Source organism: Polypterus senegalus, chromosome 17 (genome assembly GCF_016835505.1).
Source record: "Polypterus senegalus isolate Bchr_013 chromosome 17, ASM1683550v1, whole genome shotgun sequence".
Taxonomy (NCBI): Eukaryota; Metazoa; Chordata; class Cladistia; order Polypteriformes; family Polypteridae; genus Polypterus; species Polypterus senegalus.
In genome coordinates, this window is record NC_053170.1 from 94,370,886 (window position 1) to 94,395,172 (window position 24,287).

A 24,287-nucleotide genomic window follows, 5' to 3' on the forward strand; every position below is an offset into this window, starting at 1 on the left:
TATCATGTTCAAACACAAAGTCTACTGTGTCCCAGCCAGTTTATGGGGTTCCACCACTGCACCTTCTGCACATGAATGAGATGCTGATCTTTGTCAGTTTCGACTTTATGCCACTGCACTTTAAAGGGACCCATTTTTCACATTCTGTGCCCTTGATAAGAGTTTGAACCTATGGCTCTTCTACATATACTGTGTGGCCACCTTCCAGATTCTTCTACAGATCCTGGTGCAGCACATGCCATCATCACTTTAGTTCTGTCCAGGACTAATTTTAATCCCTTCTCACCCAATCTGTTTTCCTATTTAAGATTTTTTCTCTTAATTCTCCAGCACTGTTGGCAATTAAACCTAAAACATCTGCAAATAGAAAATCCAATGGTAGTGCTTTTATGGCAAACAGTAAAGGGCTTAGGACTGAACCTCGATGCACACTTTCACTCTAAAGAACTAGCTGTTTCCATATACCATATGGATGGCTGTGTGCGTAAATTTATTTAATGAACACCAAAGATTACAAATTAGATTTTTTGCAATTGAAATAAGCTGTGCATTTAAATAAAGAAGAATGATAAAGGCATTTTATATTATTGAAGTTTGTATAGTAGCTATAGTCATTATGAAATAAACTATATAACATATTTACATTGTTAAAGATAAAATTGTTATAAAATTATAAAAGTATTAATAAAAAAACACATTTTATTAGAGTGCAGGAAAACAGGAGCCTGACAAAGATCAGAGGCCTAGAAGGAACACCACTTACTAGAAGCAAAGAATGTTACAGTGGTTGGTAAGAAGGGTTAGGGTGAAACGACTGTGTGTTGAAAGGATCTCTTATGTGAAGTTAAATGAGGGAGGAGACATGAGGAGGACTAAACAACAAGCAGAATGACTGGCAGCATCTGCACAGAATACACAATAATGAAAGTAACATTTTTAATTCCTTGGGAACACAGAAAATTTATATTTTTATCACTAAATAAGAGGTTGTCTGTTCTTTTGTGTAAGAACATGCAAACCTGCTAATTTATACCAAATGTCTTCTAATATTGCTTTCTCATTCACTACAATTCGTTTGGCCCTGCTGTTTTAAGTCTTCTAGTCAAGTCAAGTCAAATGAAACTATATTTATAAAGCACATGTAAAACAGCCTACAGTGAACCAAACTACTGTACAAGATAAGCTAAAAGAGAGAATTAAAATATATATACATGTAACAAAACCACAGTCCTGACAAATCACACACAAAAGAAATACTCAAAATACTCGCACACACATACACACTCATAATCAGGAATATACTGTACATGAACCAACATATGCAAAAATAAATGCCAGCAAAAAGAAGTAAGTCTTTAATGAGGACCTAATAGTGATTAACTGCCCGGGAAGACCTAATATAATAAAGTCAGCTATTCCAAAGAGAGGGAGCGGCCACCAGAAAAGCCAGACTCCTCTCTGCTTCAACATTGACCTCGGCCCCATTAAGACCATCCGGCTAGTAGGCTGCAGTGCATACGTTGGCTTATAAATGTGAAAAGGTAAGTGGATGCCATTCCTTTCAAACACTTAACAACAAGGAACTAAATTTTAAAGTCAATTCTGGAGGAAGATCAGTATTGGTAAGATGTGGTCACGTTTGCAAGACCCTGTGAATTGGTGAGCAGCAGTGCCATGGATGAGTTGCAGGCGTTGTACCAATCATCATCAGTAGCCAAGTTTCCATCCAGTTTTTTGCGACGTTTTGTTATCGACAAACAGAATATACGTAAAAAAAATGTGCGAAATTTGCTGTCTCCAGCCTGTTTCCATCCAACTGGCTTTTTATCGATAAAATGGCGTGCGTGATGACGTCATCCCCTCCAAAACAAACTGTCGCATAAGTTTTGTGGTATCGTGAAAAAAAATCTGCCCTTGAGCCGTTTCCATACATAATTTTGTGTATGTCGCAAATTATCTACCTTTTGTTTTCCACGTTACACCCCCTCCACTAAACAAAGAAACAAAGAAATGGAGAGATTATTCAGACAGTTTTCTGAAATTTGCCAGCTTACTGTTATTTCAGTTTCACAAATAATTGGAATTGTACATAATATTCGAAGACGACAGCAGAATGAAGCAGTTGCTTGTCTGATAGCCCTAGAGCTTGAAGAAAGTACCCCAGTGCGACGAAACCCACGGGGATGGGAGAGACGACGGAATAAGACCTTCTGGGAGGAGGTGGTGGGGAGACACTTCACAGAAAATCTCTGGCTGCAGCATTTTAGAATGACACGGCCAATGTTTGAGATGTTGTGTGGATTCATCATTCCTGATGTTGCGGCCATCACAGGTTGTCACTGACCACCGGTTCCAACCCCAAAACAGATTGCCATCGCCCTTTACAAGCTGGCAACCTGCGCCGAGTATAGTGCAGCGTTATATCAGACTTCCGACTGTAGCGGAGGCCAATGAAATTGCATACCGCAATTCCTTGGTGCATCTTGTGCCACAGATTTACGGTGCGCTGGATGGCACGCATGTGCCTATTCTTCCCCCGACGGAAGGCTACCGCGATTACATTAATCGCAAAGAGTGGCCATCTATTGTTCTCCAGGCCCTTGTTGATGACAGGTGCATGAAACGAGACATTTGCGTTGGCACTCCTGGAAGTGCCCATGATGCAGCTGTGTTTGCAGCATCAGATCTGTACAGGTGAGCCTACCTTTCAACATCCCTTCTCAGTGCGATAACAACTGAATTAGTACTGTAACCTGCTTCCCTTAAGGTTTTTAATTAAAACTGAAATTTGAATTAATACAAAATAACGACGTTTAATCAAAAAAAACTAAAGTTAACATTAATGAGAGAATTTCTCATATATGCTAAAACATCTGCCATTTAATAATAAGAAAAAAATGTTTAGATAATGAAACACACGGTTTATTAAATATTTTGACTGGCACAGTAAATTACCTTTGCGGTTTTTGTATTATTTAGAAATCCTGAGAGACACCAAGGCTACAGCTGATGTGGAGGGAGTTCAGGTATCCCTTTTAGTAGCAGGAGACCCAGCCTATCCGCTACTGCATTGGCTCATCACGAGAAATAACGAGTCTCTTCATCAGACCATGCGAACTGCTCCGCTACTCTCGTTTTGATTGCATGTGATGAAAGTGTATCATGTGACACATTTACGTTAAAGCCCTTTTTTTCCGACAAAAAGTGTTTCCAATTTAGTTTTTGCGACATCTGAAGTATTGATATGGAATTTATGCGCTAAAGTTAAACAGAAAAATATTATGTCGACATGTACAACATTTTATCGATAATTAGCATTTCCATCAGCTAAAATTTGAAGCGCTAAATATTTTTTCGCAAAAACTCCTTGGATGGAAATCTGGTTAGTGTCCTGCATCAGAAGGACAAGAGATCCATGCCATTCCATTCATGATTCTTGCTGAAACATTCTCGCCTTGCATGCCCCTTCAAAACAAAAATAAAACCCTGTATGTCTTTATATTTGTCCGGATAAAGACTTGAGATTCTGCAACACTAAAGTGGCCACCTGATTGGCTGAGTGAAGTAAATGAACACATGCTGTTGACATCGTCGTCTAGGGGACAAGGTAACATTGTGAGTTCATTCAAGTTCAAATTTATTGTCAAACGTACACAGAACAGTGAAATTCTGAGTTTCGTGGCTGAACAACTCAATAGAACAAAATGACAGCTGGGGCAAAGCAATTTTCTAATTCAGTGTTTACAAAGACCAAGTAATTAGCTGACCGGCCTGCTTAAATGGGATACAAAGTTTCTTTGACAAAGAAAATAACTCATCCAAACTACCCGACTACAGACAAGGCGAGATGAAAGCCCCATTCACTTAACTGAAATAAAGCATCATATTGACCCAATCAGATTCATAGTGAGGGATAACATGACATGCTGTTTCACTCCAGCAAGGCCAACACATTGACCACGCCATTAGCGGAACACTCAGCAGCAGTATTTAAACAAAAATGACAGTGTTAGTCCATCCTGCATAGGAAAGGAAAGAGTTTGAAAGTGACACATAGCTCTTAGAGGTTCTGTACTCAAGAGGGGCACTTCAGAGCGATGCTGTTGTGTCTGCTTTCTGCTATACAATGCTCATCTTTCCAGCTTGTCTCCATTTACATTTATTTGCTCAGTAAATGCTTTTATCCAAAGTGACTTACAAAAGAGGTCAACATAATTGAATAAACATCAGTCTAGGGGACTGTTTGGGAACAAATGTCACAGTACAAGTGTAGAAAACTGATCACTGCAAGTGAATAGCTCAGAACAAAATACAAATGGCTTGTAATACCTCAGCTACAAAAGCCTCACAGTTGGACAGAATGTCACCAAATAAAGAGTCTTCAAACACTTCTTAAACACACTGAGGAAGTCAGCAGATCGGATGGAGGTGGGCAGCCTGATCCACCAGCTAAGAAAGCTACACATGAAGAGAGTCTGGATTGAGATTTGATGCCACTCATCAGGAGACCTGAGTGGTTGTGAAAGAGCAAAGGGTCTCATAAAATGTCTCTGTATATATAGGTTCTGGCCTCTATTTGTGTACTGACTTGGGAGTGTTAGAGATTAAGACCCAAGATAACCAGAGATGGGATGCTGAAAAGGAGGACACACAATACAATCCAAACCTGACAACAGGATAATATATCAAGAACACAAATAACAAACTGTGTGTTTCCAAAACAGCCAAGAAATTCCAGTCACTAGAAATGCAGTATTTCCCTACAACAGAATTTTACGTTTGCAGTAAATGACACTTTCATTTATTTTCTGATTCACTTAATCCATGCAGCCAAAGACTGTTTGTGTACAATCAGACACAAGCCAGGAATCAGTCTAGGGCAGCATGCCAGTCAACCATACCTGGCAAATTTAGTGGTGCCAATTAAAAGCACATCTTTGTGATGCCTAAAAATAATTGATTTACCTGAGGGAAAAAGTGACACACACACAAGACAGACACCAGGTAAGAATATGAACCCAGTACACTGGAGCTAGGAGACAGAAGTTCTAACTACTTCACCATCATGCCGTGCAAAAAAAGGTTAAATTTTTTAAAAGTGTCAGAAAAATGATGCACCAGAATTTATGCAGTTTCCATTTCCTCTAGAATGGAGGAAATGCCACCAGAGGTCAACTGATGTCACTTTCGGTATCGGTACAGCAAGCCCACCTCTTCTGCTTGCCACCATATGTAAATCCCACATCTCTTGCAAGTAAGCTCTCATTGTGGAACCAGCTTTAGAGGAGGATGGAGCTCCTTTGTCCTTGTATCTTTACAAAAATTACTTATTAGTCATTGTAGTTTCTTGGAAAACACCAGTTATTCAGCTTTCTGTTCTTGGCTGACAGTATTGGAACAGGTTATCCTAATAATTTGCTCAGTAACTGTATGTATATGTTACACGCTAAGAATGCTTTTGATTTTGTTATATTTTGACAATTGTTTTAAGTAGACAAGCCAGTATAAATTTTATTATACTATATACACATGACAATAAACTTGACTTGATCTAACTGATGCACACAGTAGAGACTAGCTGCACCACAATTTAGCATGGCAACTGTGCTGTGACAGAGTGCAAAGCTCTGAAGCAAGCAGTTAAAATGGCCTAGGTCATCAGTCAGTAAATGAAGGTTATTTCTGAAAAGAGTCTCCTGTAGAAACACTCCCACTGTCGCAGGTGACTTGTACTCTAGAAACAAACTGTCTGCCATTCTTTCATCCAGCACACAATATTAAAGCATTTGATGCAATACAAGCAGACTTGAAAAGTTTTAAACACTTCACTAAAGTACCTCCCATGAAATCATCTCCTTGACTAAGATGGGAGGACTCTAATATGCAAGTACCTGTCGTACCAATTCAGATATATGTCTTGTTGGTTTTTCCTTGCTCTGTCTGGTACATGCTGTATGTGTGCATCTATCATACACAGAAAGCTGATATTGGTACATATTCATCATCTCATCAGACACACAATCACATTGAACCAATACTGAAAACAGCTAATCAACCCGACAGAACATTTCTGGAGGCTGCTAGGAAGCCAAGGTAACCAACATGAACACCAAAACCCATGGAAAAGGCAACCAAGACAAGAACTAAACTGAGATGCGATCATTGTGAAGAGACAAAGGAGCCTGGTGTGTCCCAATGTAACTTAAGAAGCACTCCATTAGCCCTATGACCTGCAGCATCTTGTATTATCAATAGTCGTTTTACACAATGAAGTGGTTAGAGTGACAGAGGGAAGCTGTAGTTTCAAGGCCACCTCCCTCCCAAGTTATTTACTGGGCTTAAATGTGAGCAGTTTCTGTGCCATTATCCAGATAGTGATAAGGTTCTTCCAAAAATAAAGAAACACACTGTAATTGTATTATAAAATGCATTATAAACCAAGAAGCAGTCTGAGCAGTGGTGGCCAGTGCACTTGCTAGTTTTGTCCGCCCCAATACAAAGACAATGAACGTCTAACTTAGGTCTTTTCAATTTTTGAATTATTCGAGTCACCCACTCCTGTCTTTTTTAAATGACGTCTTGGCTGGAATTCCCACTTTCTGCTTCCCATCCCCTTTCCTTTACTGCAACAGACAGAGTAGAACAATTTCCCATCCTCTGGGTTTAAATTTCCCCTTTATATGTTTAATTGCCATCCAGGTTTGTTTATCCAATAAATTTCAGCCCTGTCACTGGAACTTTGATTTTTTTCAGTACTGCTGCAAGCACCATGAGTCATGCCAAATTGGATCAGAAAAGCAGCACTGCCTTACACTTAGCCTCTCACTCACTCTCACTCTATGCTTTTCCGCTTTTTCCTTTCAAACAAAACAATGACCCCAGCATTCATTGCTTATTATTGTTTATTTTCTGGCATACTGTACTTCAGAGTTCCATCCAAATTAAAAATGAATCCATAATTCATTTTCACCAATTTGAGGCAACTTGTTCAGTAAAGATGCTACCCAATACCCTACTGTGATGAAGATCCTTTCCACACACTTTACCTAGCCACACATGTCCACATTTCAGACATGTCTCTAATCAGCAAAACTGTCGTCAAGCACAGGTGAGCAGCTACTAATATCTTATCATAGGTAGTCTGAGTCATGAGAAGTTAGAAATAAGAACAGGATAGGTAGGGTATATCTCATGTAATTCACAAAGATGTCACAGCCATGAGTCACATGGAGTTATGGCTTTTGCAAGAGGAAAGCAAATATTACCATATGGATAAACTGGTGATATAAGCTAGTTATGTAATTTAAAGCTTACTTTGGATTCCAACTAGATCTCTTCATAAATGAATCCATTAGTTCAGTCCCTATTAGCCATCTTCACAAAACAAGAAGGTTGTTTATGTCCATCTGCTGCCCAAGTTTCTTTTAACTAATGTACATAGCATATCTGTAAGCAAAGAAAAACCAACATACCCTAAGCTGACATTAACAGCTTTAACACTGGCTTACACTGAGAGGTTTCACAAGCACTGGTGCAGCTGACATGTATCTCATGCAACACCATCCCTTTAATGAGTGAAGCGCAATAGCTGAAAACCTTGGGTGCCAAGGGTCAGTCACTGAAATGTACTTTTTGTACAAATCTGAGCAAGTAACACCTCTCACCGGGCACCAGTTGTACAAATGTGAAAACTGAAATGATGCATTGGCAAGGTTTAAAGTAAAAGGCAATTTGTTTATTGAGGTTTGCTGTTGCTCATTTTACATTCTGATTTTGGAATTTGATTTAAAATGAAAGGTTAATCTTTCCCAATCAGTGCTGGTATGGTTTTATAGAGCTGTTATAAAAGCATCTTCACTTTCTCTGCAACAGTCTGGTATGGCAGTTGTATCTGCTCACTAGAAACACTGCAGTGTGTCATTCAGGCAGCAGAAAAGACCATAGTCCATAAAACTGTACCCCACTGATGCTCTGTATTCATCACGGGCCAGGAAATATGCTGAAAAAATAAAATTAAATACTACATTTACTGAGGCAACCATCACTTTCAGTCATGACCATCGAGGAAACATTAGCAGTCACCAAAGGCCAGAACTATTACATCCATAAACACTTTTTTTCCTACTGCAGTCACCATGGTGAAACAGTCTCTGGGTGATCTCTGTCTTTCCCCGATTTCTAAACTCCTCCATCCAATCTAAATTATGTTCATTTTATCAGGACTTACTTAATATACTACTGTGCAAAAATGCTATTCTACTTTACTGTATTGTTTTAAATATTTGTGTTGGCACTAATATTTTTGGATGCGACATAAAGCTGAGATCCTAACTCTCTATGGTCATAAAAGATCCCTCAGCATCTTTCATGAAGGGTGTATCCTGATGTCAAATTCCCACCATGATCCTATTCATTCTGGCCCCCTAATCATCCCCTGTCCCTTAATGGCTAGCTCTCTCACCCTTTCACCCCATAATAGCTAATTTGTGCTGAGCTCCCCGGCATAAGAATGGCTGCCTTTGCATCATACAGGTGGATGCTACACATTGGTGACAGATGAAGTGGCTCCCTGCTGGCTAGGTAAAGTGCTTCAAGTAGGTCAGAAAAGCGCTATATTAGTGTAATTAATACTTAATAAACTTCTTACTATTTTGTTTAATATGTTTTTCACAACTACACATATAATGGTGTTATGTATAGTGTATTCTCTATTGTTTAATTGCAGTTACCGTGTTATATGTATGGACATAACAGCATGAGAAATTCCTTGGCTTGGCAATACAATTTATAGAAGATTAAAGTTTATTTTGATAGTCCTTGGTATAAATAACACTACAGAAAAAAATGAAATTGTCTACGTAGTACTCTTGGTGTAAAAGGCATAATATATTCAAATTTCATATTTGGTTGGTAAAAAGGTTTTAAATAATGCTGCTATGACGTGATCTATATACGTACATTTGCTTCTGTTCATATTGTAATATTTTTATTTGGTGTTTAAACATGGTCTATATAGAACGATAGCAAATAAAATAAATAATGAAAGCTAATTTTTGTTGTAAAATGGTGCCATTAAATCCATGACTGACCAAACCCTTGGCTGATTGGTATTGCAAACTGAGTTCATTATTCTGTATTCCACAAAAGTTAGGTGGATATATGACCTTACATGGAGAAATCAATCAAGCTGAACACTGAAAAAAATATTAATCATTACCAGTCAGAATTACTTTTAACACAATGAAATAAAGCTGAATTTCTCGCTCAGCAACACTGTTGAGGCTGGAGTAATATGTATGACATAATTTAAAGCACACAGTATGTATCATTTCTGATGCTGTTTCATGTTCATGCACACCAACTTGAGTTCTTTGCCTTTCACTAACAATTCGAGTTTGCCAGCATAAACACAGAACTGCACACACTGGAGCATCCCAGTTGCTAAAATATGTCACTTAGTTGAAATCAAACAGGATTTATTTTGTTTGAAGCCGCATTCCACATGCTTTCCAAAGGGGAAGGCATACAGAAACATATTTCTCTACCTCACAGGTGCCTTCATAAATGAATCATCTCATTTTTATTTGTGTAATGCAAAATTCAATGGCACTGTTTGGGTATATAGTGCCCATGTAATACCCTAAGCTCACTTGCTCTGATGCTTTTGTATTTGAAAGAAAGACAAACAACTGTTGGCTCTGTTGCATTGGTAGCAAATATCCCAGAGCTTAATAAAACAAGCTTTCAATCTAAAAATAAATTTTAAAATTATACATATTGAATCTGAGTAATGGCAATTAAAAAAATAATTAGTTGTATTATTCGGTAGAATATGCCAGTAAAATAATACTAACACCCTCCAGAGAACTTAACATTCTTATGACAACAACTCACATTAGAGTTTGTGTGCTGTTTGTGTGTTGCATTCATTAGCAATTTCATAGCCATGTCCAATTTCAAAGCACTAGGCTAAGCTAAGGGATTGAAAGAAACCACTTTATCCATAAGTGGGGCATTTTATAGAATTAATGTAAAACGTGGCCTGCCAAAAAGAACCTGACACAAAGAGAGGCCGGAAAAATATGTAAAATATACAATCCATAACAAAGAAAGTATAACTGGGGAGCAAAAAAAAAATCAACAAAAAGTAAACAATCATGCATTTATCCATCCATTTAGAAAATCAGCTTTATCCACTGGAGGATCAAAGAAATCAACCCTACACTGATCTATTTCTCATTAAATATCTGGATTAAAGGAGTCTGAGATGGACGTTACGAAAGGGGAACATACTCTCTCCCTATCATAAGAACATAAGAAGTTTGAAAAATGAGGAGACCATTCAGTCCATCAAGGTAATTTGACTATTTAACAGCCAAGATATTTCAATCCCATCCTGATAATTTAATATCAAATTCTCATCGTTGGATAGCAGAGTTGAGGTCAGTTCATAAATGAACTCATCAATTAAAGCCCGGACACACATTTTGCAGGGAATAGATGATGCCACAGTCTATATTCTGTCTTTCAGATCATTGATAACTTTCCTGCTATACACGCGCTCCTTCACCATACCCCATAACCTGAAATCACAGGGTGTCAAATCAGGGGGATTGAGGATGCCATGGCAATGGTCCACAATGAACTATCCATCGACCTGGAAAGGTGTGGTTGAGAGAAAAATAATCCATTAGTGTTAGAATTTTGACTCACCCTGTGTGTGTGTATATATTATATACAGTATATACACACATACATATAATGTGTGTACCCAAGAACATCAAGCACCTGAGCAGAAGGCTGGTGTTCATTCAGACCTGAGCACACTGAGGGGACACCCCAAATCCAAGAAACATTTAAAGAAAAGATGGTTGAGAGAGACAATTTTGTTTGTGCCTGCGGCTCTGTTTCTGTTTTATTTTATCATTACATTAAAAGGGGTGACACGGCTGATACCCTAATAAGAGTAAAAGTTTCAATGTACCATTCACATAGTAAGATATATGAAAAATTGTAAGGTAAATTAAATGCAATTCTGAACATGAAATTATTATTGCAATTTTTGCATATATTGCTTAATTCTTTAAATAATTACAGCAATGGTATATGTCTCAAACCATAAAATACAATAATCAGTCATTTTTATAAATATTTTTCCCCATATAGTTTTACTTTTTATTGTACTGAATTATTATTACATCCTGAAATTTCATATCATTAAGATTGCCTCTCTGAGGTGTCTTGCCAACAACACTGAAAATGTTTTCCACAGGTTAGTATCAGCAGGTTTTTATTATGATCATTCTCTGAGTTTTGCCGAGTCGTCATTTTTACTTTTCTGTAGGCTCCAACATTTAGTGGGTGCACCAATGATAGGCAAAGTGCAAAGAGAGACTTGTTAGGTGCTATGGGCACAGTCCTGAATTATCTGGTGACACACATGAGCACTTAGGTGGCATCTTCAGGGCTCCAACAAGGTAAGTAATACCACGCCAAGTCAAGATGCGGCACTGTCGATAACAACCTCTCCTTTTACACCTACAATTCAGAAGGACGTTGACCATAGCATGAATGATATCATACTCGTCTTACCCACTAAAGTTCTGCCCTTTCTGAAAGTCCACTATAGAGACCCAACAATGGCAGAGCTCTTTTTGTTTATTTCATAGCAGCGCAAGTGCTCTTTTCTTATCCACGGTTCAAAATCACCCTCAATAAAAGGTACTCTTTGTTTTTAATTCTTTCCTATTTTGTTACACTGGTCATACCGAACTTATTTCATAAAGTGCCTGTTACAGAAGCGTTTTGAATACTGCCTTGCGTATTTTTTGACAAGCGTAATAATGATAGTAATAATATTAATATGCCAGCATAAATCTTAAAATGACAGTATTAGCAGCTGACTTTTTTGCTGTTAAAACATCTCTCATTGTTTGCATGTCAATCTGTTATGAAAATATTGCCCAAATGTAATCTGAACATCTTTATTTTTCATAAACAGAAATACATGAATCCTAAATAAAATATAAGGCAGCAACTCGGTATGCTTTGTTCTGTCCTCCCGCATTCAAGACATAAAGCTGCTACTCAAGTCTTTGTGTTGCTCTTGAACTATGTGCCATCTTCTTATTTATTTACAGGTCACCAACTGAATTATAAGCACCCACCAACCCAACTGCTAATATTTACAGCTACTAGCTGAATATGTGAAAAGATGCAAGAATAACAAAAATAATGTCACTAAAATGGAATGGCTGTGAATAACCCACTATTAATGTTACTGTGTGATTTACAAACTGAAAATAAAAAAGCAGCAGTTGATATGCAATTAGAATAGAATTTCTGCCTTTTCAAATAGAGCTTTGTTTCTGAAAGTATCATTATTCAAGAAAAGAAAAAAAAAAATCACACAGATGTTCACAAAAACATATCTGACAATGTTTAATGATCCCTAAACCTTCCATAAACATTTAAAAGTCATAATTAAAGGCCTTGAACAAGGTGCTTACCAGTCCTCCGGAGCGTGCCACCTCAAAAACCCAACAGTAATAAGCCAGCCCTGAAGATGGGAAGTTAAAAATGAGGAAATGTTCGGATTTTGTGAAGTCTTTCCTGGGATTAAAATTAAACCTAAAAAAATACATGATTGATGTTAGGAACTGATATTTTGAAATTCATTGCTGACATGAAATAGTAAATCACTCAAATTTTACTTTATATACGTTTCACAATATTTTGCATCATAAGAAAATTTACAGAGCACATCAGAATGTGGTGCAGAGGAAAATCACATAAGGGGCTAAAGTGCAAGATAACTATTTACAGAGAAACAGAGAGAAGACTGCAAACATCCTGGATGAAGGTACAACTTAAAAGGTCAAGGCGGTTATTCACTCTTCTGCATAATCTGACCACTTACAGATTTATGAATACAAAACAACATCCTCACTAAACTGACAAACGTAAACGCAGTGCAAGCATTTGCGAAGTGCAGAAGGCTAAAAGTGAATGGAGTTAAGGTGTCAAGTCACTGGTTACCAGATGATTACTTTTCCATTTCTCCAAAAAGGAAGAGAATTCCAAAAATGTTTCAAATACCACAGAGCTCAATTTTCATATTCTTTCAATAATGTCATTCTTCCCCAAAATTGGGCTACGTCTACACTACTATGTTTTCGAGTTTTTTGCAAACTCTATCCAGAGCCATATACTTCAGGAAATGACGGCTCAGTGTTGTAATTTTTAAAGGGTGAAAATTAAGACTTTAAAAAAATTGCACACTGATTTGTGCATGCATGCTATGTGTGTCCTCTCCCGGATTTGATCCTGCTCATTACAATGTCTCATTCTCCGACTGGTCACCCTTCATGGAAGAAAACCACATTCCAACACACCGGACACAGACAGGTTGATATGGGGCTTGTTGTGTTGTGCATCTCAATAGCATGTTGTACAGTTTGAATGCTGCATACATGTGTAAACGGCCATTCATTTTCCACTTTTCTAGTACAGTCTTCAGATTACAGTAAATCCTGTGGCCAGTGGCGTTACCATCCCTTCAAGGATTTTCGTGCCGATGCGCACATGCCCAGAGCAGGTGACTGTCAACGTCATATGCGTTCTCAGTCGTGTTAATGTGGACAGAGATGCTTTTTGTTAAAAAAAAGGCAGCTTTTAAAGAAAAACAGAGTGGCATATGTGTGCAAAACATGAATGATATAGCAGTCACCACAGTTTTCAGATTATAGTAAATCTTATGGCCGGTAGCATTAACATCCTTCAAGGATATTTCCGCCAATGCATAAATGCTCGTATAGCCTAACATTTACGCCATATGCCTTTTTGATTGTGTTAAGAGTTGATGAAGATATTTTCTTAAAACGTGAAGATGCTAATGTGGACATAGCCTTACTGTGTCATACACAGGAAAACTTTACTCCACTGTAAAGCTAAAATGACAGGAGAGAAGCAGCAGCTGCGGCAGGGCGTTAAAGTTATACACCCTATAAAAAAAAAAAAAAAGGCTGACAATCAGTTACTCCTCATACACTTTACATTCTCAGCCAGCCTATCTGAAGGTGTATCTGTGGACAGTGGGAGCATTAAAAAGCCCATTCAGAAGGCACTCCAGCGGTGAGTCAATGGAGCAGCCCTTACTATCATGGTGCTTTCCTAAAAATGTCACAAGTTGAAAGCAATAAGATAATAAGGAGTGGAAAGGTTTTCCTATGTAATCCTACTCTGATTTACTGTTACCATTAGTTTTATTCCCACTGTACGCAATTGGGATGACTAGCAGTTTAGTCTTTATATTTTTTCCATGCCAATAAGGTATGACCAGTCTGTAAACTTCATTTACCCAGAATGAACCAGCAGCTTGAAAGATAATAATTCACTGAGAAAATCATTAGGAAAAACTGTAGATCGGTTCATCCATGCAATTATCTAATCAGATAATCATCTGCTCATGTAGGTACAGGTCAGGAGCTTCAGTTAATGTTCACATCAGATATCAAAACAGAGGGGAAAATGTGATCACAGTGATTTTGACTGTGTCATGATTGTTGGTACCAGACAGGCTGCTTTGAGTACTTCTGCAATTGTTTATCTCCTGGGATTTTCACACAATATAGTTTCCTAAGTTAATTCAAAATGGCGCAAAAAACAAATTCAGTTAACAGCAATGCCTTCTTGATGAGAGAATGGCCTGGCTGATTCAAGCTGACAGAAAGGCTACGGTAACTCAGACAACCTCTCTATACAACTGTGGGGAACAGAAAAGCATCTCAGAATGCACAACAAATTGATCCTTAAAGTTGGATGGGCTACAACAGCAAACGACCGCATCACATTTCACCCCTGTCAGCCGACAACAAACAGTTGAGTCTGCAGTGGGAACAGGCTCACCAAAACTGGATGAAGACTGAAAGTACACAGTCTGGACAGAATTAAAATTTGGTACCAACAGCATGAATCCATGCCCCCAACCTGCTTTATGTTAACATTCCAGGCTGCTGCTGGAGTGTAAAGGTGTGTGGAATATCCTCTTGACACATTTTGGGCCCATTAATACCAAACAGTTATTGCTTGAATGCCACAGCCTATTACAGTACTGTTGCTGACCACGTGTATTCCTTCATGGCCACAATTTATCATTGGCCACCATGTCACAAAGACAATGTCATCTCAGACTGGTTTTAAGAACATGGCAATGTGTTCAGTGTTCTTTAGTGGTCATCTCAGTCACCATGCGCAGCAGACAAATCTGTAAAAACTGTGAGATGCAATCATGTCAACGTAGCCTGGAAACTGAAAGCAATGTGCCCAGCGTGTTGTGGGATGAACCCTATGAAGAACTGAGGGTGTTCAAGAGCAAAAGGTAGTGGTTCGAAGAATTTCTCAGTGAGTGCATAAATGTGAAGCATCCAGTGTGGTTAGAAACTAAAACACTTCAATAAAGCAGACCGATATTAAAAATCATGATTCTGTGCTGAGATTCAACCAGTGCACCCCTGTACCACCTGCAATTTGAAGAAATGACTGCAAAATACCCTTATAATACTTGGATTTTTCAATTTGTAATATCATTCATTAAAAGCTTCTTTGGGGTAAATTCCCATCGGCCCTTACAGGGTGGTAATGAACTGCTTGATTAGAAAGAACCCTTGCTCCTGTCACTTTGGTGTTTTCTATATTAATGCTAAAGTGCTTCTTCACCTTCTTCTTTGCAGCTAATCAGATTGCCCCATCTTATTTAAATTGGCTAATACCTGTATCTCTTCATTACAGAGTAATGGTAATAAAGTGATTGGGTAGGAGACTAACATAACAGCTTAAATTAATCTTACGCTGCTCCTGGCAATGATATCTCCCAGGACTGTACTATAAAAGCAAGGGATTGGGTTTCCTTGATCCCTTTCTGGTGATATCATTTTAAAAGAGCTACATAAATATTAATTAATGGACCTTGCCCTACTAAATCAGGCCAACAATATTCCATTTAGTAAAACTGCTGAATTAGATCAGTGAACACAAAGAAGATTAAGGGAAGACTGGAAAAGGATATTATTAGGCACAATTTATGCTGTCATTGATCTTCATGTTTCTCATTTAAAACCATATCCAGACACATACAAATGTACAGTATATAAACGTTATGTGATGTTTGTGGTTTTGTCTCTTTACACAACATTCTGAATCAAGTTTTTTTTTTTTGTTTATTTTAAGCAGAGGATATTGGTTTGTCTCTGGAGCTTAAATAGCACTGCTGAAAGTGGGAACAAAAAAGAGAAATGTAAGTCAAAGTAAAGAGAACGACACACACACACAAACATATATATGAACACATATATATATATATATATATACACACACACACACACATTACTGATACAATATGCATAATTCTATAAATTGCATATGGTTTCTATAAGAGCTGTATGTCACCCAATAATGTGATTTGCTTACTCTCTGCAGCACACAAGAAATAAAAGTGTGTTAATTCCACAAGTATTAGATTTAAGAGTAATTACATACTGTACACGGTACATAAATATGACACATAAAATGCAATTACTTTTGAATGTATAAGATTTAATTTATATAACGGGCAATGTTAAGTACATGGTACATAAAGATGGCTGATTACCTAGTAATTGCACATAATGTACAATACATGGTATATAAAGATAGCACATAAAATGTAATTATAGTAGAAGGATGAAATCCAAATAATTAAAAAACAATGTACATAAAGGGCAATTATTTTAAATTGATTTCCAATTCTTGACAAACAGTATAAAACATGGTACATAAAGGTTTTGCATAGAATTAATTTATTTAGGACATATAACATTTTCTCACAACAGAATATATAATGTATAGTGTGTGGAACATAAAGATAACACATAAAATGTCATTATTACAAACCTATATTTCATTAAAGAAATATGCTTATATTTGGCACTAAGGTAAATAATAAATGACATGTAATAGATGAGAAGTAGAATTTTGAAGATGAACAACAAAAACAACTAAGCCCGCATGGCAAGACTGCAGTATATTAGCATGCTTAAAAAAACAATTAGAGGCTTTAGAAATAATGGCTGACCAAATGCAGTAGGTAACACAGAAAACAGCAGAAATTGAGTAAACTACCAAAGCAGCTCTCAACATCTATTGCCAACATGTGCTTCCTCTACTTAATTTTAGCTCTTCTAATATTGTTCTCACGTTAAGTAATTCAAAAGCTTTCTCAAAATACAATGAAATATAAAAAGTATATATTCCCGAGTCTGAGAACATACATAGCCAGCTTTCAGGAGTTCCAGACAGTGTAAAAATGGAAAGCCCTTACCAACTAAATAAGCAATTCCATTACTGTGAAGTTATCTGTGAACTGTGTCACGTTTATTATTTGGTACTTCTGTAAGTATAACAGAAATAGTAAAACAGACACATGAAAAAATGATGGACTGAATTTGAATGCAAGTATTTCAGTTAACAGCTTGCTGGAAATATTAAAATAGAGCTGTGTGAAGTGGCTTGAGATAATCAGCCCAACAGTATGTATTAACAGGGAAAGGATACAAATATCTCAGTAATTTACATAATATAATCTTGAATAAAGATTAGGATTGACAAAAACAGCTGTCAAGCAACAATGATTTGCAGTCTAGTCAGAATTACAGTGCTGATTGCGCATGCATTTGCAGCTTGATATAGTCCTCTAAAGACTACAGGTGCTGCTTACTAGCCTCGCACAAAAAATGGTGGTGGGGGGGGATTATTCATGAAGCCCACCACCACACGACAGCACACCACTCTCACTCCCCCAGCCTCCTCCAAATGGCATTTATCTGGTCAGGACTGTGTAAACAATACACATGTAAACTTTCAATGACAATTACAGGCTGTCTGCATTCCGCTTGGCAACCTTTAACAAGTCTATGATGTAACAACCAGATCTGTGACAGCTAAATGGCTTTAATCCTCATCACCGTCATAAAAAAAAGCTGACAACCTTTGTACTTTCCAAGTGGCTCTACCAGTTCATCATATCTAAAAATTTCATACATACATTTTACTTTATTTGGTGTGTCTTCTGGTTCTTACAGTTGGCTTATTAATCCATCAACTAATAAATATTTTATTTAAAAAGCACATTTCAACACAGCAAATGTTGACCACAGTGCTGTACATTAACCATACATACTGTATAGTCCATCACACATGTGCATCAGAAGGTCATCTTCTGGGACACCAAGGACCACAATCTCTGACCCTTCTGTCTCCTTTTCCACCCATAGTTCTGCAAAGACACCCACTGTGGGGAACAGACCCCAGACCTTCCAGTCCACGAGCTGTAAACCCTGAATCCTGACAAATCTCGAGGGCCACTAAACAGCAGCCTAAGGCTACATTTTGGTTTCGTTTTCTTGTCGCCCCATTGTGTGCTTGCTAATTTGAGCAAACTTATTTTATATCAGATGCAATTTATTTGAAATTACGAACTTCTAGTTATCATTTAGACATCAAGTCCCATGGTGATGACAAAACATTGTGGGTTATGGCCTTACTATTTACTACACTGGGGTTAGGATTTGTGCTGGGTCATAGTGTGATCTCAGAAACACCTGGGGGGTAATTATCGTATAACATTTTTAATGTCATGTTATATTCTTAAAATATAGCATAGTATACAAAAATGACAAAGATATATTAAAACATCTGTATTATCTAAAATACAATATAAAGTATATTATAAAAAGAATTTAGAGAATTTTATTTAAAAGTAAACTGCAATATATTATTCTAGGGATTTTAAAATATATTGAGAACTACATTTTGGAAAATATATTGCAATGCACAAAAATGGAGTCATTTGCATATTTTATAATACACTTCAGTACACTGCGAGATCACATAATCTATCCTTGAAGGATATTGTAACATAATTTAGCTTTTATAATACAATATTAAACAGTCTCAAAATCGTATTGACTGCACTTCTTGTAGGACGTGTCAAGGCCATCTACGTTGGTGAAGCAGGGAAACAAGTCATAAGCAGCTTCAAGGAGCACTTTGGAGACCTTACAAAGCCGACTGCAGATCACTCCTACACTTCACTTGTTCTCAGCCTGGGATCTCGTATTTCTCCAGGTCTTAATGACTGACCAACTTGCTGATCTCGCCCTTCATCTTGTCTAATGACAGCTTTTTCTCAGCTACTCTCACCTTTTTTCTTTCATCTGCCCTGGCTTTGCTCCCATCCTACGTTACCTGCTCTTTCCTATTCAGTTGCACACCTTTTGAAGGATACACAGCCCGAAATGTTGTGACTTTTCACCTTCTCTCCTTTTCAGTGGGGAAATAACTTTTAACCTCTTTTCCAAAATGTTAAATGTATTTCTGTTGGTAACAACATGGTAAAGATACCACAGCACAATGAAATTCAGAATGGTAGCCTACAAGTTTAGATTGTAATATCTGACTTTGTAACAGACGCCCATTACTTGAAAAATGGGATTTCAGTGCTTGCTACACTTCCTTGGTAACATTCTCTTTATTCAGAAGACAGAGAGGGAGCAGAGCCGAAGGAACTAGAGAGACTGAGCCACACTATGGATCTACGACACGAGTTTCACTCCCAGCTGCTTTCTAAGGAGTTTGCACTTTTTGTCACAGTGCAATAAGGAGCAATAGCAGTTTTATTAATTCAGACTTCAGAACAAGACATGGAGGTGGCAGTGCTGGGGGTCTTATTTGGGGGTGGCAGAGTTTAAAAAGACTGCCTAGCTGCATTACAGAAGAATGGTTAGTTTATTCTGCAGCACATTATTAAAGTTGCACGGTACCTTTTTTATCTTGTGCCTCTTGGGAGAAATAAAGTAGGGGGTTAGAGAAAGAGAGCTACACAACACTTAAAACAACATGGTGGCCTGGAGCTGTGATAAGTGCACACTTCACAACTCCCGACACAAAACAGCAGTGCTCTCCATTTCAATGACTTCCTTCAGGCCTGAAATTTCCCATCATACTTCTCCATTCTGAACAGCAGTAGAGCAGTTAGTACAAAAAAGCATGTGAAACCTGGAGATGTTGGACAAAGAAAAATAATAACCGTACTTTAATTTTCACAGAAAGTAAGAATTTAAGAAGATGGTTCATCAGCTGTCAAGTCGTGAAGAAGGGGTATCAGCATTAGACACACTGAAGTCAGAAACGTAATCAGAATACATCTGTGACAAAATGAGAACATCAGTCCTGTCATTTGCACACTCATACGATTACTATAAAAATATGAAGCGCTCAGTGTAGGCAATCATTTTAAAGCTGCAATTCTGTTAAAGGGGTTATGTTGAAGTTATTCAAGTAGACAAGTTTCACTTCTGTGATCCATCACAATAGTAGGAGTCCCTCAGAGGAATTACAGGCTTTTTCTTCATTCGACTGAGTAAATAATATTCCTTATATAATAGAAAATATTATCAAATATGGAGAGGGGAAAAAGGAGATAAAAAGATCAGCAGATTTTCTGCAATTGCATTTCTTCTTTGCAGACAAGATAATGGAGTGTTGACATGACATGTTGATCAAAGGAAAACAAGGAAATCTTGAAGGTGCTTGGTTTAAATGTTCTTAAAAAGAAATAGGCTGAGACTGTATTTGACAAAAGTGTAATCCAGTGAAAGGAATTGTAACATCAATAATAATATCATCTATATTATATATTACTTCCATTTCTCCACGCTTGGCATAAAACAGTTCTTTCTGGCAAGGTGGAAAGCTTGCTTTTTGTACAGTTAGAAGGCATAATACAAACCATTACCAAAAAGCATTAGGAACACCTGTACACCTGCTTATCCATGCATTCATCTAATTGGCCAATCAAGTGGCAGCAGCACAATGCATAACATTATACAGAAACAAGTTAGGAGCATCAGTGAATGTTCACCAGAATGGAGAAAAAAATTGATCTCAATGGTGGCATTATTGTTGTTGCCAGTTTCAGTATTTCTGTAACTGCAGATCTCCAGGGGCTTTCATACACAACAGTCTCTACAGTTTGCTTCAGTGGACAGAAGCACCATGTTGATGAGAGAGGTCAGGGTAGAATAACTGGATTGTTTTGAGCCCCCAGAAAAGCTACGGTAATGCAGATAAGCTCTCTGTACGACTGTGGTGAGCAGAAAAGCATCTCAGAATGTAGAACACGTCGATCCTTATTGTCAGATGGGCTACAACGGCAGAAGACCATGTTGGGTTCCACTACGGTCAGCCAAGCACAGAATGCTGAGGCTGCAGTGGGCACAGGTTCACCAAAACTGGGTAACTGAAAACTCAAAAAAAGTACTGGTCTCCTGAATCTCGGTTTCTCCTCAGGCACTCAGATGGCAGTGCCAGAACTGCATGAACCCATGAACTCAAACTCCCCTTTTTTCACAGTCCACTGGTGTAAGGGTATAAGGAATACATTCTTAAGTACACTTTGGGCCAATTAAAGCCAATCAATCTCCACTTGAATGCCACAGCCCCTCAGTATTGTTGCCGACCATGTGTATGCCTTCATGGTAACAATTTACCCATCTTCTAACAGCTACTTCCAGTCTGATAATGCACCATGTTGAAAGCAAAGGTCATCATCTTGTGAAATCCATGCCATTAAGAATTGAGGCTACTTTTAAAACAAAAGATGGCCTTACACAGTATTGCATAGTGGTCCTAATAATTTACTTGGCGAGTGTACCACTTAGGCCTTGGTTTTTGGTATGAGCTGTATACTTAAAACTTCTTAGTTCTGTGATACTGACAAAGTGCTTGATGGTTTTGTGGATACTGGTCCATTCAGCATCATATAATAATGGAAGTCATACTATCATACATAAAAAAAAAAACCCACTGTACTAAACAATGCACTTAAGCCAGTGCCCTTGATGACCTTAAAAATGTATGGATAAGACACTCAGACAACATGATGGGTAGCTCCTCTTATTTATTCAATTTGTTATCTTCTATTTGGTTATTTTATTTTATGTTTAAAGTAAAAAAAAAATTGTAGATAGAATATATTTATTTCATTGCAAAGGACTAGTCCAGTGGATTTTCTTACCTTGCATTTGTTGCAACTAGGACAGCTAATGCATTTCACTGCCAGTATCATGGAAAAAAAAGGTTTAGAGAATGAGTAAAATTTGACAAAACACCTTAAAGGTGATTTTGAAAATATTTACTTTTTCTTTGTATTATAATGAAAACACTAATAAAATGTATTATATGCCTATATTAATATATTTCAGAAAAAAAGTGTGAAATTCTTGCCCTTTGGGTTATATTGCATATTTGAATCCAGGCCTGTGAATTGATTCTGCATGTGTCTGGGTACTTCAGATTTCTTTATTATAATCATGAGTGCCCAGTTAGATGGTCTGGTGCCAAATCAATGGGGTTGACTCCTGCCTTGTGTCAAATGCTGTCAGCACAGGCGTTGGTTCCAACACTCTGAATTGGATTAAACAGGCATGAAAATTAAAGAACATATTTCCAAAAACACGCTGTATTGCAAAAGTCATCTGTATGCCTACCAAATGTGTTTCTGATTGATGCATTTGATCAACAATATTTTATACACTCTTCCATTCTTGTATTTATCCATTTTATTGAATCCTTAACATTGCAATTGTAAAAATTTGACACATTATTATTTTAGATGTGTCAATTTTTAAAATCTAAGTGTACAGTAGCAAGAATACAGTATAAAATGTTAAGAAATCCTATGCAAAGCTGAAATAGAGTCTACAGCTAATTACAGCTTTGCACCTGGGCAGACAGGGAAGTCGTTGATGGTACCCAAGTCAAAAAAGGAAATGAACTGCATGGGTGGATTGTGCAGATGTAACTTTCACAGATGTTTTTTTGAGTCTAAACATTCAATTTTATATGTTTGATGGATTGAACCTTCTACAGGATATCTACTGAGGACTGCATAGGCTCTTAAACTGAAAAAGGAAATCTAAAACATTAATATTTAGAAAGAAAGTAAAGAGGTATATGATACCAGGAAGGTCACCTCTAACATAGGATGTCACATTAAAAATAAATATGTCTTGCATTCATCACTGTGTTATAAGAATTTAGAAAAGTAATCCACAATTTATTTCACTGACTTAATACTATACGCTGACAACTATCATCATTAAAATCCAAATGGTTATGAAACAAGCTGGAATGTAGAGTGTTACATATAGCCATGTGACAAAGTAAGCACACTCCATGAAATGCTTTTTTTTGTTTACTTTCTCGTATACGAAGAATAGCAAAAATATTGTAATTGTCCAAAAATTCCATTTCAACAGTTTGATTAATTTCGACGTTTCAGACCTCCCCGAGTCCAAAAAAAAACATTTCTTGGAATTATGTCTGTGTGTGTGTAAACACGATAACTTGAGTTCGCTTTCACTTCGGTCAACTAAATTTTGCATACAAGTATTAGGTACAAAACGTAGATTTCTATCAAATTTTGGGCTATTTCCACTAAACTGGAACTGGTATTTTACCATTTATTCATGCAGCTGCAGAGGTCGATTTATTCAACTTTACTTTTATAATACTTGTTCAATATATTATTAATTTGACTTAGATTTGTGGCTGATGGTTCTTTAATGTACATAATAGAAACATCTAATCATTGTCTTGCGGTTTACTCCTCAAATATTCATCCCCATATCTGAGTACATGAGAAAGACCACTCCCAATTTTTTAATATATGTGGACATATCAAGGTATGACCTCCATTTTTAAACAGTAATTTTAGTTAAAGTTAACACATTAAGGAGTCCACTCACTTTTTCCAGAGGCGTAATTTGCATTTATTTGCAACTTATAATAGACTACAAAATGTAAATGTCACATGATGTTTTTTTATTTCACCCTTATCTGTAGATACTGCTTAAATGAAGAACAAATATTCACATGTCCAAATACTTTATATGGGAAAAAAAAAAAAAAGTCGATCCTTTTTCAAATGACTATACGTAAAACTAAAGATCTAATACCCCCAAATCTTTGTAATGGACTGAAAAAGCTGACAAGAGTTCCTCCCTTTCGCTGTGGAGAAGAGCACGGACTATCTGGGATACTGACCAGAACAACCAACACAAAAAGGGAACTAGAGGAATGACCGCTGCCCCATCTACAAAATTCACGTAACAGAATTTTTAAAAGGTACTAGCAAGACACAAACTAAAGTCTTGCGCTAATATGAAAAACAGTTAAACTGTGTAGAGCAA

At 37.3% G+C, this 24,287-nt stretch overlaps 1 protein-coding gene across 7 annotated transcripts in view; it reads right to left on the minus strand.

Annotated features, from left to right (window-relative positions):
• The window catches only part of rbfox3a (RNA binding fox-1 homolog 3a), a 976,802-nt gene that overhangs the window by 453,291 nt on the left and 499,224 nt on the right, over positions 1-24,287 (minus strand). For 5 of the 7 annotated variants that reach the window (XM_039740613.1, XM_039740614.1, XM_039740616.1 and 2 more), the window contains one exon: positions 12,510-12,630. The exons of 1 other annotated variant lie outside the window; for it this stretch is intronic. The gene's annotated coding sequence lies outside the window, so the exon portion shown is untranslated. Of the gene's footprint in view, positions 1-12,509; positions 12,631-24,287 lie in introns of those variants that run through there. One more of the 7 variants, XM_039740622.1, reaches the window with a different exon arrangement.